Source organism: Rhinolophus hipposideros (genome assembly GCF_964194185.1).
Source record: "Rhinolophus hipposideros genome assembly, chromosome: X".
In the NCBI taxonomy this organism is placed as follows: Eukaryota; Metazoa; Chordata; class Mammalia; order Chiroptera; family Rhinolophidae; genus Rhinolophus; species Rhinolophus hipposideros.
Window position 1 is genome coordinate 81628876 of NC_138046.1, and position 6061 is coordinate 81634936.

Genomic DNA, 6061 nt, shown 5'->3' on the forward strand with positions numbered 1-6061 from the left:
TTTACCCTACTATAGGCACTATGGAATCCATCCTGGCTCAACATGCTCAACAATCCTAAGAATCCTTAAGCATGTGGTGCTGCAGGACACCTTCAGTTGTACCAGTGGACTTGAATTAAACAAGCACTCTCCAAGTCTAAGGCATTGCCTATGAAATCTTGAAGTTGATCAAATTTGTCTTCAAGCTACTGCTTCCCCTTGTTTGTTTCACCATTCACCTACATCTAACTTCCCAGCCCCACTTTTGTGCATCCCATTTACCTAAAGGCAGTCCCGAGGCCCCTACTGAGTATATGCCTATATGTTAATGCCTTTCAAGTCTCCAGCTCTGGTCCTAATCTTTCTCTGGAGCTCTAGATCCATGTAATCAACTGCCTGCTGTACTCAATATCAACCTGTCCAAAACTTCTTTCCCCATAAATCCAACACCCCCCCCAAACCACCTGCTATATCCTTTGATCCCAGTAAATGGCAACACTATTTACGCAGTTATCCAAACTTCAGTCTCTGAACTCAGTTTGCGCTTGAATTCAGGTTTTACCACTTACTACATGTGAAAACATGAGCAAGTTAGTTATGCCTCATTTTCTTCATCTGAAAATGGAGAAAAAAGAGCACTTACCTCATAAGACTATTGTGTGGATTAAAAGAGATAAGTATAGAGTTCTTAGAACCATGCATGGCACATTGTAAGCACTTGAAATATTAGCCTATATTGTTACTAACATTATCATCATTCACTGTTCCACCTCCTCCCTCACATCATGCTTCCCCTCCCCATAATTACATAATCTGTCTAGTAAATTCTATTTATCTTTTTAATCAGTCTTCTCCTTGACATCCTCATGGCCACTGCTCTAGTTCAGGCTTTGATCCTCTCTGGATCATATACTACCTGTCAACCTGGTCTCCCTGCCTCTATCTCTTACACAGTAGAGAAGGGGTTTCATAAACTAGAACCTCATCTTGTTAGAGTCATAAATTCCTGGGCTGTTTTCCTGAAACAGTAGGCATTAAATAGCTTTTCAAGGGTTTTTACAATTATTCTCAAACCTACCTCATGTCTAGTTACTCCTTGTGCCACAAGGAAGTTACAGCCAATCGCTGAAAGTGCAAACCTCCTAATAAGCCTCTATGCCTTTGTCTATTATGTTAGCCCTATTTAGAATGCTCTTCTTTCTTCCATCTTTCTGGCAAACCACTATCCATCCTTTAAGACTCAGGATCCTTTGTCAAATCCAGTTCTCCCAAGCAGAGTAAACCTTCCAGTTTTTCTCTGAACCCACACACCATTTTGTACATTCTTCTATTGGAATAAGGGAGAGAAAGAAACACTTATTGAATGCCTACCACGGGCCAGGTGCTATGCTAAATGTTTGGCAACATTGAATTTTATCTGAGCCCTGGGCTCCAAGAAAGCAGCCACAGTTGATAAACTCCCCCACCCTTCTGTGTTCAAAGAAAACCCCCAGCTAATTGTAAAGGACCACATTGCCCTGGCATATTCTGAGATAAGACGCTCTCCATACTTCCTCATGACTCCCATAAGACGTTTTGATGCCTCTTTGTTTACCTGCCTCTATAAAACCCCAACTTTCATTATTTTTCCCCTTTGAGCATTCTCCCTATAACCATAGTCTGAATAAAATCATCTCTTTAACTGTCCGAAGCATTTTGTCTTTTATACGGTCCTCATAGTTCTGTGAAGTAGGTTTTGTTCTTATCAGTTTACAGATGAGAAAACTGAACTCAGCTGCACGGCCTAAGATGGCACCATTAAGAAAGGAGAGAAATGCAATTCCCTCCCAGGTCTGTGGCTTTGAAGTCTAGGCTCTTTCCACAACACTCAGAGGCTGTGATTTACCTGTTTACAGGTCTGCTTCAGACTATGAAAGCTTCAAAAGCAGGGACATCCAGTCTCCAATGAATCTTAATCCTTGTTGGCTGAATGAATTCCTGAATAAACCACATCAACTCCCACTAAGGTAGTGTTGCTGTGCTTCTCAAACTTTCTTTTTAATCCAAGCTTCTTTTTGATAAGTAGGAAGAACAAATATGAACAACTGAAATTATGAGGCAAAGGAGAATTTACACTTTAAAATAGAGATGATAGTGCCTTATCCAAAGTAATGGGGCCCTCTGGAGAATTTTAGGCCTGATAGGGGGGCAGGAGGGACTAATGCTCTAGCCTTCTAAAGCCCTAAAGTGGTGAATTTCCTCAGAGAAGTACATGACCCACTTGAGAACTCTTCCATGGCCACTGTTTCATATTTATCATTCTATCTAAAAACACCTCAGAATCAAGTACTCGGAGGTGATACACAGATAAATACACCTCAGGTTAACTGCCTGCTTCTGTTGTAGGATTCTCTCTGGAATCATATCCTTCCAATGGAGGGGGCCCCAGAGGTCATTTTATTTAGTTCTCTGACTACGTAGGTTGTATCTCTGCCAAATGGGAACCTATGCCTTCTTAAGAATTTGTTTTAGATGCTAACAATGCTATGTAGAAAGTTGTTATTTGTGTTTAGCCTCCATCTTTTGTGCTGTAGTAGCAACATGAATTCTTTTTGCTTTCTGCCAAAATGGTGGACAGCCTTATAGATTCAAAGTTCCTGCTCAACTCTTAATCTACATGGACAAGGCTTCCATTCCAACTCTCAGTATTCTTCCCTGACACAGCCAGATATTCCTCTACTACTAGAATGGAAGATTAGATTGAAGCCGTAAAAACTGGCTGAGAGAGGAGATCATCCCTCTTAGGGAGGGATCAATCAGCATTTCTCTAAGGTAGTAGATTACAAACATTTCTGGATCCAGATCCATTGTAAGGAATACATTTATTTCATGACTCATTTCACATGTACATATGTATAACTGACACAAAATTTCCACAAAACAATAGTTACTCTTACTACATGCAATTCAACCCTAGTTTACTTCATTTTATTTTTTGAGAAAGGCTGGTCATCACTGCCATGTAAGGAGGTCATGGATATACACCACTAGCAACTGAGAACCAAAACCTTCTATCCCTATACTTAGCCTGGACATTGAGAACTGAAACCATGCCTTACTGTCTACGCTAATATGATTTTGCTATTCTACTGTCTTCATTAGTATGACTTCACTTTTCCAGGACTCCCTGCCTAGGCAAATGGTTCATTAACAGAACATCCTGAAATTGAAATACCCAAGATCTAACTCTTCAATGGAAAGTATCAACAGAGATTTTTGAAATGCCCTAATATTCTTTAAATCCCTTACTTCAAAATTCTTGTCACCATATATTTGATGGTGATGGAAGGAGAACTGACTCTGGGTGGTGAACACACAATGGCATTTATAGATGATGTAATACAGAATTGTACACCTGAAATCTATGTAATTTCACTAACAATTGTCACCCCAATAAATTAAAAAACATTCTTGTCTTGCTGTTTCCACTAATCAAGTCACTGCATTGAAAGCCCTACCTCAAACCAAACTTCCAATTCTCAAGTTCTGACCTTTTCTTCCCCACCTCTGAGACACCTCTGCCATAGCTTTGCAGAGGTGGTGTTCTCCTTCACCCAGTAAGCAAGAAACTCAGCTTGTTCTTATCAACAGGCTGTGTTGGTGACATTTGAGGAGCCAGCTTTCCACATGCCACAGGGTGCAGATACAACATGGAGTTTACTGGGGGAAAACTTACAAGCAAGCCGAGAAGTAGCAGAGCATGCACAGTCCCGAACTCTCCTTGTTCCATGGCATAGACCAGTCACAGATGTTCTTTATGCGCTAAGGCCAAAGTCCCAGCAAAGAGGAGCTGCTCAGACAGCAGGCTTACTGTAGCACTGTGAGCACTCAAAGAGAACAGGAACTCCACCTCCACATTGGGAAAGAGGGCTAAAGAGATACATAGTTATTCTAAGTAACAAGAAATGCATCAATGATCTCTTAGATCAGGAACAATGCTAGGGAGTATGTATGATCAGGGCCAAGGTCTGCATACCAAAGGCCTTAGGAAGAATGTTGTTTGCCAGGAACACTGACATCAGCCAAAGTCCTTGTCTTTCTACAGCTAGCTCAGTACATACAGCACACCGAGCTCTGAGCTAAGCTACTGAAAAAGGAAAGGAAATGAGGCTCCAGGGATATCGAGATTTGTCTCTCACCAATCACCCCAAAAATGATTTCACAGATGACTTTTGGGTTGCAACCTACAGTTCAAAAAACACTGTTCTAACTTTTGGGATGATTATTATGTCCATTATATTGATTGTGGTCACGGTTTCAATAGTGTATACATATACCAAAACTCACCAAATTTTACACCTTTAAATACATGCAGTGTATTGTATAAAAACTGTATCCTATTAAAGCTGTGAAAAAATGATAAAAGGGATGAGTAAGAGTAGAGGACATACATGCAACAAGATTGATTGTATGCTGATAACGATCAAAGCTAATTTTGCCTGTATTTGGAAATTTCTTAAATAATTTTTTAAATTAAAGTTTATTGGGGAGACAATTGTTAGTAAAGTTACAGAGATTTCAGGTGTACAATTCTGTATTACATCATCTATAAATGCCATTGTGTGTTCACCACCCAGAGTCAGTTCTCCTTCCATCACCATATATTTGATTCCCTTTACCCTCATCTACCACCCCCCTCCTCCCTTACCCTCTGGTAACCACTAAACTATTACATAATTTTTTAATGAATTTTATCATGCAGGTATGAAAAAACACCCTCAAAAAACAAAGAACCTGTTATAAGGATCTGAACCATGGCTGCACCATTATTATAAGGAGAGTAGAGAGTGAAAGTTGCTCCAAAGCAGAAGCAGAAACAAGTTACTTTAGAGCCTTCTGTTACCCTGGTGAAAGAATTTCTAATATCCGAAGGGCAATGAAGAAATATGGGGACTAAGTGGTATTCATGCATTCACTAATTAATTGAAGAAATATTAATTGAGCACCCATATGTTCCAGGCACTGTTCTAGGCACTGGAGATGCAACAGTGGGCAGAACAAAGTCCTGGCCTTCATGGAGCCTACTACATCCTAGTGAAAGGAGAGAGACAACTTACAATAAAACAAATACTGAATGGTATAATTTTAGGTAATGATAAGAGCTATGTATATATAAAAAAGAAATAGGTATAGGGATAAGAGAGTAACAAGTAATTCACGAGAGACCTCTAAAGAATGGTCTCCATCTAGAGCTGGGAGTGAAACATTGAAAATGGAGACAGGGGAAGGAAGAGGAATGGGGACTAAATACTAGAAATGAATGTATTGACTGGATATTAGAAGAAAAATGCTAAAGATAAGGGAACTATTGCTCAAGTGAAATGTGTCAAAGCCCCTGTCCTTATCCCTGTTAATAGAAGGGGATCAATACAGGGTTTGGAGAGGCTAGGTCCTAAAGAACTGGGGCTCAGGAGTCTAGTCCCAGCATAAGCCCGGGACATTTAGGAAATACCAAACTTCCTTCTATCTGGTCTGGTTCTGTTAGAGTTGAAATAGTGCAACTGGTTTCTGGTTGGTCACCTTTCTGTGTCTCATTTTTCATCTGTCCAATGACACAGCTGTGCTCTATGCTGCTCAGCAATTGATCTGTGTAGCAGGTCAGAAAGCCAGAGTTTGGGGGCTGGGCATCAAGGAACTGAGAATTGTTAAATCCTGGTCCTCTACTGACCAGGGTCAAGGGACTGCTCCACTTGAGGGAGTGTGACCTTAGATGGAGCTTCGAGACTATTGCCATGCCTACTACAACCTTACCACCTGCCAATTTTATATTGTTTTAATTATATCCTTCCAAACAGGTTTACATTTACAGAATATGTAAATTGCCATCAACTATGTAACTCTGATCATATAAATATTGGGGATATTTTGAATAGTCTTTTTTGTAGGAATCCTCCTTCTCATCATTCCTATAATCCAAGGTGATATGCTATTATATATCCTTCCCTGCACATAACCAGATATCCTATGCACAGATGTACATATTGTTTGTTTTCCAAAATGGGATTATATAATAAAGACTTTTTTACATATTGCCTTCAATAAT